Source organism: Crocodylus siamensis, chromosome 4 (genome assembly GCF_052110815.1).
Source record: "Crocodylus siamensis isolate JL-2025a chromosome 4, ASM5211081v1, whole genome shotgun sequence".
In the NCBI taxonomy this organism is placed as follows: domain Eukaryota; kingdom Metazoa; phylum Chordata; order Crocodylia; family Crocodylidae; genus Crocodylus; species Crocodylus siamensis.
The window spans coordinates 161,547,606-161,561,781 of NC_143398.1; the positions used below are offsets into that span (position 1 = coordinate 161,547,606).

General features: G+C 46.7%; 1 protein-coding gene across 1 annotated transcript in view; it reads right to left on the bottom strand.

The window, feature by feature from the left end:
* SKAP1 (src kinase associated phosphoprotein 1) overlaps nt 1-14,176 on the bottom strand; it is a 245,351-nt gene that overhangs the window by 220,590 nt on the left and 10,585 nt on the right. The gene's annotated exons all lie outside the window — the stretch shown is intronic.

Sequence of the window (14,176 nt, forward strand, 5' to 3'; positions counted from 1 at the left end):
GAGGATCCAAGACAACAGATTTTTTTTCTCTTCAGACCCCATGTCTGAACTTCATGCCAGGCATGGGAGATACAGATAATGCAAACTCTGGGCCCAATTCTGCAAGGGTCCAAGGAACATGAGCTCCAATGGACAGCCACATTGGTCCAGCACTCCCCTGCCACATGTATATGCTTCCTCTACTGATACTGCAAACCACCTAGCTAAACAGTTATTTGAAACAGAATGGCTTTTGGGGCTAGGTACAGACACCACTGGCTGAAACTCTGTGACCTGGGTTTATGCAAGGGATCAAATCTGATGATCATAATGGTCCCATCTGGCCATAGAAGTCCATAAATCTAAACCCCACTTTCCTCTCAGATTCATTTTCAGCAGGAACCATAAAATAAAGTTAGGTTACAATCAAATTTCCTGCATTCTCTTGTCCAATTAAGAACTCTAATATCACCACAGATGATATTAAATAGATATTTCAGGGCTGAGTCTAATTTCTTTGGTGCACAACATTTGTTGGTTTTTAATGTTTGCAAAGAAGAAAAGAAAAAAAAAATCAATGTCATACAAGATTTCATGCAGGGAAAAAAAAGTGCCGACCAGGGGGAATCTGGGAGCTCACCATTAGCAAGGCTAGCCTACAAACCACTTCAAATGCATTTCTCAGTTAACTGTTACAGAAGCAGCAAGGCAGAGACTCTGGTTACACAGTCTCCATCATTTACAATCCTCAGGTTTCAGATTAGCAATGCATTCACAAGGAAATGGATGGGAAACCGGGGTAATTTTATCATCTGGAATAGAAAATGATGCAAATTACTGAAAGGATGGTAACCCGGAAGGCACCAAACTGCATTACTGGAAGAGTAAAGGGCCAAATTCATCTCGGGCATAAATCAATTAAGTTGAACTTACTTACACACCAGATGAATTTGGCCCTAAGCTACCTAAATCTGACAGAAACCTTTCATTATCTCTCTCTCTAAAGCACAGATTAGAGTGTAGGATCTTTACAAATTAACAGAAGCACTATCATATCAGTCTTTAAAAAAAAAAACAACCCAAGGCAATATTAACATTGACAGTGCAAAACTGAAGGGATTCCTTTGCAAATGACTTTCTCCAGGCAAAAAATATGCAGGAATTTACAGCTTGTTTGCAGGTAGCAAAAATGCAAATCCAAAGATTAGATATTTATGAAGTGACAAAGGCCCTTCATATATCTTGCAAGACAAATCCATGTCCAGTGGTCAAAATGTACCTGCAGGAGTGCTCCTGCTGAGCATAATTCCATCAGCAAGAGAACACGTTTCAGCATCCTGAATAAGTGACAGATGAAAAACAGCACTTTGGCTAATTAAAGACAATGCAGTGGGACCAGTCCAGCCTTGGCACTAATGTGCTGAGCTCAATTATCTAACTATCAGGTCACATTCTTCAATTCCTTTTTATCTTGATATTGCATGTTATTTGGCATAATGAGCTTAATATTGGTGGGAATTACATACAGTGCATTTACACTAATGAAGCAAAATTACTCTGAAAGAGCATTTTCTTTCACTCTAATCTCAAAACTTTAAAAATAAGAGTGGAAATTAAAATAGCAGATGAATTAATATGACTAGAAGGGCATTAAAGCAAAGTTGGCTAGCACTTACTGCTTTGGGCAAACTTTTGGAGGTGTTCTTGTTATAAATTTTTATAATTGCACAATAAAAATTTGCCACAGAAGGCAAGTTCATCTTGATCACTCAGCTGACATTAGATTAGTGGTAAAGTGACCACATTTCAATTTAGCAGTAGCTGTAAAAAGACAAACCAGTCTTTTAGTTCAGGACAATAAGCACAAACAGCTTAGAAAACACTGATGTAGTACATTCTGTAATTGCTTGCCAAGATTTGTCAGTGACACCATCAGAAATCCTGAAGGACCACAGTAAGAAAAAAAAAAAGGACTGCTATTGGTCAAATGTAACCTCCCTATAATTCCACCAGGGATAAATCTAGCCTGCTGAATCTTTGAAAGGTATCACTACACCAAATGTAGTGATCACTTGGGCTAGGGACAGACATTCAAAAAGCCCAAGTTTGAACTGATTCAATCTTTGCAGGTTAGTCTAACCTGCAGAGAGTGAACCAGTTGTCAAGTGGATCGACATTCGGCACATGCCTGAAGTGGCTCAGGCCAGAAGCCCCGGGGGCACTAAAGCAACCCTTCCCTTCCAACAGGGCAGGGGAGCTGAGGGGGGTGTGCCCAGGCCTGGCAGGCCTGAGTTAGACTGAGGAGGGGTTTAAACCCTCACCTCGGCCTGCAGGGTTCAGAGGGTGGGGGAAGAGGGAGCATCTGATGGTGGGGGGAAGAAGGAGGAGGGGAGAGCTCTGCCTGCCCCAATGGCTCCCTGAAAGCTGGGAGCAATCCTCAGACACAGGGCTGCCTGGCCCCAGAGGGGAACTCTTTCCCTTCCTCTCTCTCCCACCACCACAGGGCACAGAGAGGGGCTCTGTTCAGTGCTGGGGGGCTCATCCCTCTCCTCATCCTCTTCCTCACCCCACCCCCAGTGGTGGGAGTGGGGACAGGGGGAGTGGGAGGAGGAAGAGGGGGAATAATAACCCCCAGCATGGAACAGAGCCCCCCTCCCCATCCCATGGGGGGGGGGTTGGAGAAGAGTCCCCATCCGGGACCAGGCAGCACTTCATGGAGCGCCCCCCTCCCCTCCCCATCCTGTGGCAGAGGGGGAGGAGTAAGGGGAAGCTTTATGTGAGGCTGCCCAACCCGGCCCCAGTCCCCCTTTCCCACCCTGGGGGGAGGAGGAGGAAGGGGAGGAGTCCCCCCCCAGCACAGAACAGAGCTCCCCTGACTGCCCCGCAGGACAACCATCCCAGCATGGCACCATTAAGGTAAAGGGGAAAGGGAGACAGGCTAATTCCTTCTTCTGTCCCTTCTGCCCTGCAGCTGGAGTCTGCCAGCCCCAAGGGCCACCACCACAGCCCCCTGCTCCCTGGCTGACAGGTAGACCCCGGCCATGGTGGGGGAGGAGGGGAAAGAAGGAAGAATTAATCCCCTTCTTGCCCACTTGGCCTTAACAGGCCCACGCTGCCTGGTGGCTCGCCATGTCCCGTCCCTGCTCTGACTACAGAGCAGAGGGACGGGGCCAGTTCAGCTCTGGAGCAGAGCCTCACCCAGAGAGCATGCTGGGATGCTGTGGTAGTCTGGTTTATCTTAAACCAGGAAGGGGTCTGGGACAGACATTGCATAAACCAGTTTGAGCCAAATCAGTTAAGTCAGATACTACATTCAAGTAGGTTTATCTCCAACTGGTTTCAGCCATTTTCAGTTTATGTGCACTGAATGTCTGTTCCATTACAGGTTTAAACCACTTTCTGATCACTTAAGCCAGCTTATGTGTAAAGTCTGTCCTTAACCTTAAGGATTGTGCACTTGTCTGAAACCACCTATTGCAGTCAGGGCAACTTTTTTGGCAGGCATGCCACAAATTAAGACCTGTGCCATCCCATCCCCTTCCTTGCCCAATCTGTTTCTCTACTGTCTGCTCCTTGCCTTATCTGCCAATCTATTCCCTTCCCCTTCCCCAATCTGCCACGTGTCACACAGGCTGCCCATGCCACTTATGGTAGGTGTGCTGCAGGTTGGTCACCCTGAACTATAGGGTAAGGTTATGTTGATATGCATTGTAGGATCTGTGCAACTGTGTTGCATGAGGGTGGGTATGACCAGGAGAGATATTCGTTAATAAGTGTTGGTTTCACAGAAGAAAAAGCCATTGTGGTCTACTACAGTATAAGCCAGGGATCAGCAACTTTTAAGAACAGTGGGCTGCCTCTTGCAATCTAGCTGTCATTACAAGCCACCACTCCTTGTCCCAGTCCTCCCTGCTTTGTGCTTCACTTACCCTCGCCACCAACTGCTGCCAATTTCCATTGGCAACAGAGATAGGGAGCCACAAATCTGTCAGTACAGGGCAGCAGCAAGGTGACAGAGGAGGCTTTGGCACTAAGCAGGGAAACTGGATGCTGTAGACAGGATCAGCAGCATGTGACAGAGGAATGCACTTCACAGCAGGAAGAAGGTGCCCCTGCTGCCACGAACCAGATCCAGCCTATGAGCCCCAGTTTGCTGACCCTTGGTAAGCAGACTATGCAAAACATATGGAATTATTATAGTAGTACGTTCTAGCACTAATTTTGGTTAGGGCCTTGGTATTGACCATCATAAATTCTAAACATGCACCTATACTATCTAACCAGACATGACAGAGCAGCAGAGAAACCTAGGTAAAAAACAAGATAGTGATCTACCCAAAGTCACAGCAGGCCAGTGAAAGACGTAATACAGAGCCCAGGTATTCTGGTTCACAGACAAGTACCTTACACATTGCCTCTTGCATATTTTAAACTACACTTTGATCCAAAAGATCTTTCAAGTTGTGTTTAATTACGGTTTCCCTACACAATCAAAACTCATAATTAAACCAGGGAGTTTGGAAGCATAAAAACCCAGGACAGATAAGTTTGCTGAGATTTTTTCTTTCTTCTTCTTCTTCTTAAATAAGCTCATTTCAGTGTTTATAACTAATGTCCACAGGACATTATTGCCTGTAGAATACATTCCAGACGTTTTTCTTTTTTAACTGAATACTCTTTTCAATACATACATACAAATAGTCAACGATGAAGAAAAACTATTGCACTTCTAAAAAAAATATCTGCATTGACATTAAAGCATTAAACTAGCTTTTTTTTAAAAAACAAACCAAAGAGCAAAGGTTTTCAGGGGGTGGGGAAAAAGGTTTGGAAGCACTAATTGGAGACATTTAATCTATGGAAATAAAGAGATTCCCCAGATTAAACAGATCAAGATTCAAAGCAGCAAAGCCTAGCCTTAAATCACCTGTATAGGCAAACGTATAGGCAATTTCACAGCAATACATGAGAAGTTTTATTGCACATACAATCGACTGTGTCACCAACTGATTCCCCACTGATAATATAGGACAACGCCAGAAGTTCTGGTGAAAACCAATCCACCAGTACCTCATCTATCAGGCTGTCTAGCCCTTCTTATAAAGTGGAGAAGCTTCCCACTGCCTTGCCTAGGCTACAACTCCGATCAGTGTTAACAATATTGGAAAATAGGACTGTTTGTTCATATGAATAGTATGGTTGGGCAAAGCCATTCAGCACCTAGTCAAAAAGGAACAGACGAAAGGTAGAATGTCAGTATACGTTTTGGATTCCCTGGCACATGAGACAATCTTCCTTTTTGCTTTGATATATAACTGGCCTGTCTTACTTTCCTTTAACACTATTTCATTTCACCTATGGAAACAAATATCCCAAGCGTGTTTCCTCTCCTGCCAACTTCACTTCCAACAGGGAGTTCAAATAACTAGCTGGCTTAGAAATGATCACTGAGGAACTATTTATCCTCATAGTTAAAAATAAAGCTTACCGTATTTTTCGGACCATAAGACGCACTTTTTTCCCCCCAAAAGTGGGGGGAAAACGAGGGTGCGTCTTATGGTCCGAAGGTGTGTGTCCCGGGGAGACGGGGCGGAGCTTGCCCGCGGAGGCGGCGGAGCCCGAGCGGGACACCCGCCGCTTGTTTATGCCGTGTCCCGGGGAGACGGGGCGGAGCTTGCCCGCGGAGGCGGCGGAGCCTGAGCGGGACATCCGCCGCTTGTTTACACCGGAAGCCGGCGCCCGTGCAGGTGGCCGGGAGCCGGCAATAAAAATGGCCGGCCACCGGCACACATAGTCTCTCCTGCCATAAAAACTGGGTGCGTCTTATGGTCAGGTGCGTCTTATGGTCCGAAAAATACGGTATTTCCTCCATCACCACCATTACTCTGGAAATGTCTAAATGCTGAGCTAAGGTCATCGAACAGCAAGAAGACTTTTTTTGTGTTATTGTTCTTGCCAAAATTCAAGAACGGGGCTGTATATCTGAGTGGAGTCCTGTATCGGTTTTATCCCAGGCATCTGACAACGGCTGCTAATTCTGCAAATGGCCATCCTTAAGGCACTAGAAACAATGTTCAGGTTCTCAGGGAACCAAACTACCTACATCAGAAGGATGCAAAACAACTTGGTGGGTTTTCTGGAAGAGAAGTGTAATTCCACCCTTCCCCTGCCCCCCAAGCAGAATTTGAATGACCATAAATCAGGGGCGGGCAATTATTTTGAGTGGAGGGCTGCTTACCCAGTTTTGGCAGGCTGTCAAGGGCTGCATGGGTAGCCCCACCCCTTGACAGGTGCCCCGCCCCCTGCTCACCATCTTGGGACCAATGTCCCAGGGCCAGTACCGGTGGGACCCAAAGCAGGCCACAGGCTGGCTGGGGTCTGTGGAGCTGAGTTGGGCTGCACCAGCAGGGAGAGGGGGGAGCTGGCCCAGCTCCACAGAGCCCCTGCCAGCTAAGACCCCACACTCCTGCCACCCTGCTCTGGGCCCCACCAGCACTGGCCCTGGGATACTGGTGCAGGCCCCATGCTCCCGCTGGCTCCCACACCTGCTCATTCCCAGTGCCCTTCAGCCCCACGGTACAGGCAGGGGGCAGCACACAGCCCCAACCCCCCACTCGCCAGCAGGGAAGGAGCTGGTGCTGACCACGGCAAAAAGCGGCCCCTTGCCAGCCCCATGGCCAGCACTCTCTGCTGCAGGCACTCGCAGCCCACGTGGGGCTGTCTGGAGCACGTACTCGTAGCCCCATGCAGGCTGCAAGCGGCTAGTGCTACAGCCCCTCCTACTTGCCGCGCTGGGCAGTGTTGGCTGCTGCTGCCCACCCGGAGCTCACGCACTGGGCAGCCCACAGGCAGCGGTAGCAAACACTGCCCAGCACACCAAGCGGGGGGCAAGCCTGGAGCCAGCGTAGGGCCGGGTTACAAGGTGGTGCTGAGCATGGGGGGGGGGGGAGAAGCAGCCCCTCCCCACCCCGTGCCCAGCGCCTTGCACTGAAGCCACTTGCAGCCCGCCTGGGGCTACCTGCACTTGCTCTGGACAGCCCCACATAGGCAGTGAGCAGCTGAAGCAGGGAGCACCGGCCATGGGGTGGGGGAGGGGCCACTTTCCTCTGTGCTGGGAAGGAGCCCAGGGAAAAGCTGAGCGCAGGGAGGGGAAAAGCAGCCCCTCCCCCACCCCATGGCCAGTGCTCCCTGCTGCAGCTATTTGCAGCCGGCACGGGGCTGTATAAAAAGAAATAAAATAAAAAAAAATAAAATAAAAAAATAAAAATAAAAAATAAAATAAAAAAAAAAAAAGGCTGTCTGGAGCAGGCACAAGCAGCCCTAGGTGGGATGCGAGCTCAGGGCACTGTACATGGGGCGGGCAAGGAGCCACTTTCCCCACCCTGTGTTCAGCTTTTCCCTGTGCTCCTTCCCTGCCCTTCTCCCTCCCTTACCCAAAGTTCTGGCGCGGGGCAGTCACGTGGTCCCAGGCCAGAAGCCCCTGCTGGGGCTTCTGGCTGAGGGGGGCGGGCCCTGCTGTTGTGGGAGCCTGTCAGACTTCCCCTGGGTTCATTTTTGACAGGAACCACAGGCAGATAAATATTCATTTTCTAAATTTTATGGGGCCCCGTGGGCCCGATAGAATGGCCTCGCAGGCTGGATCCAGCCCGCAGGCCGTATTTTGCCCACCCCTGCCCCAAATACTTTCCTTTAGGGTAAATTATTTGCCAACAATGCCTACAACTAAGGACGAAGTGCCAACAGAAGAACACCCCAAGGTGTTCCAGGACAGTAAAATTCATGACTTGTGATTCACCATCTACTCATAGTAGATGCAGAGCTAGAACTTAGCCCTCAACTTGTTCTTAGAATACAGGGCAGCAGGACTGCCCAGAGCTAAGGGCCAAACAGTAATTTGGTCCTTGGCCTAGACTGGCTGATTTTTTTTTAAGCTGCATCACAGGTTGCTTTTACATGAATCTTATTAATTACCCATAAAGAATGGGGGGGCGGGGGGCGGGGAGAGACAGAGCCCTGCATCCAGCCCTGCTCCCTCCCACCACCACCACTCCAGGTCCATCCCTGCTCCAAGCCTCCCCCCCACCGCTACTCCACATCCATTTGGCCTGCATCCACCTCCCCCTCCCTGCCTGCTGTCCTGGGGGACAGCGGGGGCTGCCACCACTGTGATCCCCACCCCCTTTGCCCTCAGGCTGGAAGGTGTGGGGAAGCCCCGCTGCTCCGGTGGCTGGGGTGTTTCCCGCCACCATAAACTTCCCCGGCAGCAGCTCAAACTTGGGCCCGCACAGCCTAGACAGCACAGCCAATCACTGCCCGCCCTCTTGGTGGCGCATGCACAGTGGCACAAAAGTGTTACAGACAGACAGACGCACAGACAGACAGACTAATCTTTTTATTATATTAGAATTCTTTAGATATTAAAACCATGGTTGGGCTCTATTAATTACGCTTAAAATTCAGAATCATAAGTAGAAACAGCCACAATCCTAAAGTCAATAGCTGCAATGAGGTATGCAGAAGGCTTTACTTAACAACTTAGCCCAAACTCCCACCACTTAATGTGGGCAGCTCTGCAAGTGCAGCCTTAGCTCCCAAACTGGATTAGAGGCTGTGTAACAGAGCAGTCTGACCCTTTAAGGGAGACTGAAAGCCCTAGGGGTGGGAGCCCAGCTGTGGTTGATTAGCTAGAACCATGGCTCTCAACCTTTTTGGAATCAAAGTATGCCTCACTGGCCTCAAGGCACCCCCCCATAACTTTTGTGAATTTAGTGGCACCCAGTTTCAAAATCTAGAGGGCCCACCTGGACATCCAGTTCAAGGTGCAATAGGGTCTGATACGTGATCCACACAGCACATGGCAGAAGACATGATGGTGGGATCCAGTATCAGATCCAATCACACCTCACTGCTGGTACAGGGGAAGCCTGGGATCATAATCTTGGGCTCCCCCTACATCAGCAACTAGCAAGCTCCTGTAGTTGCAAGTTCTTTTTTTTTTTTTTTGCTGCACTTCCATTTATTGTGTACCCACCAAACCAGCTCTTCCCATCCCCACCACACGGAGCTCAGTCCTACTCCCACAGGAGTGCCAGGGTGCCACGTCGGAAGCCAGCATGGGAGTGCCTACCGGCTGCAACACACATCCACAGGGTGCGGCACGCACCCTGTGCCTGCTCTCTCCCCCCACCCCCGGGTACCCTGTGCCACACCCCAAGGCTGCACCCCATGCCACGTAGCTGATGGGCATTTTGCTAGTTTATATATAACAGTGTATAACTCTTTGCTAGGGGCATGAGGGATCAACCAGGCAGAGACAAGCCTATGCCTGCACTTATTTGCTTATATCCTAGTGCCCTTCAAATAATCTGGCTGCACCCCTGCAACATTCTGGTTGAGAATCACTCAGCTAGGAGGTAAAAACCTAAGGGGAGAAAGAGCAAGGAGTGGTTTCTAGACAGGAGGCAGCCTGGAACCCAGAAGAACTTGCTATTAAGAAAGGGCCAGACCTACAAAGGCCTCGCTTGCCATCTGGAAAAAGGTTAAAGTTTTGCTTTATGCATTTGTTTGGGGCAAGGGCTGTTGTTTGTATCCAGAAGGCTGGCTGAGAGGCTCCCAGGGGAGCCAAGCCAACATATGAGGTAGCAGGCATGACAATCCCCTTACAGGCTGCCACCCCTGCGATCCCTTTGGGCTCCAGGAAAATGTGAATGTGGGTCCAAATATTAAGTGCAACTATATTTCCACCCTGTTCAAGTCCTCTGAAAACCATAAACATGTCAAATTTTATATCTCACCTTCCTCTTAGCCTTAAGATTAAGTTATATAAGGCAGCAAAGAGAAGAAGGACCCACCCACTTTTTGAATTACAGTAAAAGCTCTGTTATCCGGCATCCATGGGGAATGGGGGGATGCCAGTTAATCAAATATGCTGGTTATCTAAGAGTTATACTTATGGTTAGCTTTCACTTCTGTCCTCTGCTTGTTGATGGACTGTTGGTAGCCATAGTTGCAGGATGGGTGAGATATTCAGCAGTAAAGTCACAATACAGCACAAGCACAACGCGATCACAGTGGTGGATGGCGGATGTTTACAACTGAAACTGCCGCTACTGACACCACTTGCCAGCGTCCTCAAGCTTCCATAAACAACAGATCTATGAGAAGTGCACGGCAAGATGTCGGATGGCTGTTTGAATTTTTCTGGGTACGTGAAGGAAGATTTGTATTGCCATCTATGACAGATGCCAGTTAATAGAGCATTCTGGATGGTAAAGTGCTGGATAACACAGCTTTTACTGTAATTTTTTTTACAGGGACTTTTACAAGGTGGAATAGGACTCTGCTTGGGCACTTAAGTATAATGCCTTAGAGGTGAAGTGGGACTTGGATGTTAGGTGCTACACTCTGTCTTCACTTCTCTTCTCTTCTCTGTCTTCCTGGGCCTATCCACCCAGGAAAGTTATTAGCTAGGATGTGAAGTCACTATGCACTCTAATTACTCTCCTTGCGTTCAAGAATCCTGAGTGAAAGGTACACACAGAGTGGAGTGAGATCTCTCACAGACACACTCTTAACGCACATTAAGAGAACATCCAAAGGGGAGTTAAGGGGGAACAGATGACGTGCCACATGTCCACATACTAGCACATGATGCTGTCACTTCTTCAAACTTCTGTGACTTTATTCTGCTGTATGCAAGATGCACAAAAGCTAATTTGATTGCAAAACCATGCAAGCTTGACAGGCCGAAGTGCACAAGCACACGTTTAAGAAATGCGGGGCTAGAATGGGAACCAAAATGATCTACGGTTTACATAGATTGTTTCAAAATGACATCTCTTTAAATAGACAAACGCATTCTTCAAAATAGAGCATGCAAACCTTCATAACCAAGTCAGAAAGCAGAAGCCCCTCCACCACAGACTAGAGTGCTTTTTTTACAGTATGTTTCAAACTAAACCATGACAAACCGCCTCACAGCTAATTACAAACTGCAAAAATAATTCTGTTTCCTTCCGACTGCACTTCCTGCAGTAGGTAGACAACAATACATCCTCACAGCAGCACTTGCAGACAGAAGGTCCCGCATTGCTTGCACTATAGTCAAGAGCAAAAAACTCCCTTTGGGGAAACAGTATTAGGTCATGGGAAAGGGAGGGGTATAAAGACCTGCAGGCCAAGTTACAGGAACAGTTATTAAACCTGGCTTGGAATAATCACGTGGTCTGAGGCCCCTTCCCTTTCAGAGATGCATCTCTCTAACTGTTAGACACGTTACTTATCTCCATTATAAATCTGAATAATGAAATTCTATATGCAGTGTTATATTTCATGAAACAAAGAGGTGAAAAGCAGACAATGCAAGGCCTGCGCCAAAGATGCAGTTGCTTCCTGAACATGACTACCAACAATTTCCTGAATACCTACCACAAAAACCACAGCAAACTCCCTGAAGAGATGAACCTGCACTGTGCTCGCAGCAAAGCCTGCTTAGATACTTTAAAAGACACAGTGGCTATTATTACAGTAATCTGCTACCACAAATCATTTTCTTAATTCTTCAGGTCAGAAAAACAACATTCACAGACTTCTCTTTCCATTCCCAAATTACACCCAGCAAGAAATACCACTAGAAAACTTTCAATGCCCTGCAGACTTGGACTGAGGACTGTTGCTTTCTTCTGGTAGAATTGTTTGTAACTGGTATCAAAGACCAGTTCTGCTTAAAGCTACCAAGAATTTTACAGCAGCTTCAAAGACAGTAGGATTGGGCCCCACATGTTTACCCACATGCAGAGAAAGAGTGCACCATAAACTTTCTCTAACTTTACAAAGCAATATGTGAGATTAACAGAATCATGCAGAAGACTTCTTTTATAATTTATATAGTATACAGTAAAGGACAGACAAATACTGAGAAGTCACTTCTCAGACAGTTGCAACACAGGTCCCATGTTATACTGTCTCAGTCTTTTTATACCCATACTTACGCTGAACAGTTTCATAGAGAGGTTCAAAATTAAAGAGATGGATGACCTCAGCACCCAAGCACCAAATTTGCCCTGTTTAACAAGTAAAATGGATGGTAATTCTAATTAACAGCTCTGGCTACTCAGCTTGACAAGCTAGATTCATTAACCGGTGCATCAACCCCATAAGCAAGGATTCTGCAGACCAAACACCGTCACAGTTACATCCCCATTGGTGTCTGCTGCGCTCTCCAACTGGATGCCATCTGTAGAACGACAGCAGAATTGTCCTCTAAACTGAAACTTAAAACCAATTCTATTATCTCAGTAGTCATAAAAGAAATGTAATGCTCTCTTCTAACACAGGAAGAGGAGAAAGGCAGTGCCACTGAAATAGACCTGTACACGTAGACGTACACCCCTGTGAGATGGTAACTTGAGTTGCAGAGTCATTTTTCTTAACATCAGCCATATAGAAATGACGCTTTCTTTCAACTGCTTTGACACTTAAAAAAGGTGCCGCTTACAATGGTATTAATGTGCACAACACACTATTAGTCACCTCCCATCTCCCTTGTAGTGCTGGAGTTCAGAACAACGTTCCTTACATTACAAAAAAGACCATCTATAAAAAAAATGTACATCTCTGAACACAGACTTTTGTATTCCCAGAGCATTAAAAGATACAGCTATGTTAGAATCTAAGTATTAAATATTTCACTTGTTGAGAATGCAGGTAACTAAGAATTTAAAAAACTTACTGTGGCAAGTGATTTTTTTCCAAATTGCACCAAAAATACAGCATGGTCATATTCATTCCCTATCCGCAGTTTTTACTGCTTTGTTATTAAAGAAACAATATGCTTTCTGCTCAGAAGGTGCTCCCCTCAGAGCTTAACAGCCCACACCCTAGATCCTCTATTCCCCAAAGAATCATTCCCATCTCTTTAACTGGGTAGGGTAACAAATAGCCTGCCTCAGTAACCGAAACAATCCAGCATTGCCAACTCGCACATTTTTATTGTAAATCTCTGGCTATTTGGTATTTTTTAATAAAGCCTAGTGTCTCGGCTTTCATTTAAAAAGTTTCATGGTGCCATGGTAGCAGAGAAAAGCTGGAAGACATGAAACCTAAAATGCCATAAAGGCAAATAAATGGACCACAAATTTAATTTCTGTGTGGCTGACAATTTTGCAATGTGCCTAACAATTTTGTGCCTGACAATTTAGCCCTTAATTTTCTCCCAGCAGGATAAACACCGTTTCAGGCAAATTCTACCAGCCTGTTCCTAATATACAGGAAAGCACTTGTTTTTGCAATATTATGGACATTATTTTACATGTATAAAATGCAGGCCTCATTTTTTCAAAGGCTTCCATCTTCTCCTGCATTTGGCTTGTTTCAGTTATTCAGGGCAACCCAGGCTGATAATTACACAGTCCTGAGTTGCTGAGTAAAACTGATGCTTAATTAGCCAGCAGGAAAGATCGATTAAGATACAGCAGGGCATCTTGCAAAGTTCTTCAGAGGGACAGTAGGGAATAGAATCTGGCTGTGCCCTTCCGAAGGATAAAATTCTTTGCTTTTCAGGGACTTGACTGCAGTTTTATTTAAACCATACTTTGGTCCTGTACCAAAATCATGGACCCAAAAAAATAGCACCCTCAAAATTCTGGGAGTAGGGCATTTTGGAATAGAAATTCCAGCCTGAACCTTAACACTGAAAATGGCTCCCTATCTCAATGGTAGATCAAAGTACACACTTCCAAAAATACACCCTGTTAGCAACAGCGTGGCAGGGCAGGCCTCTAGGCTCACTATCCCAACACAGTATTTAGAAGGGCAAATTTTCTACATGGTGAATATTCACTCACGTGCCTGTTTGCAAAATCTTCCAGTAAAGAATAATATTCATTTTATTACTTGTTTCTGACAACACCTGTGTCACAGGATCTGCACACACACACACAAAAAGACATGATCCCTACCCCACAGAGCTTAAAATGGAAAAAAATATTTGACAGGAAGGATTCCACTCATGTGCCATTTTGCACAAGTCTGGAAAGAGCATCATTTAGAGTCCCATGCAAGGACAGATCCAGAGGGGGTGCAGTGGTTCAACCTCACACCCCCCTGTACTGACCACCTGGCAGGAACAGTAGCCTGGGACTTCTTTCAGTCCAAATCAGGTAAGAATTTACCCCCTCCCTTTCCCTCTGTGCCCAGA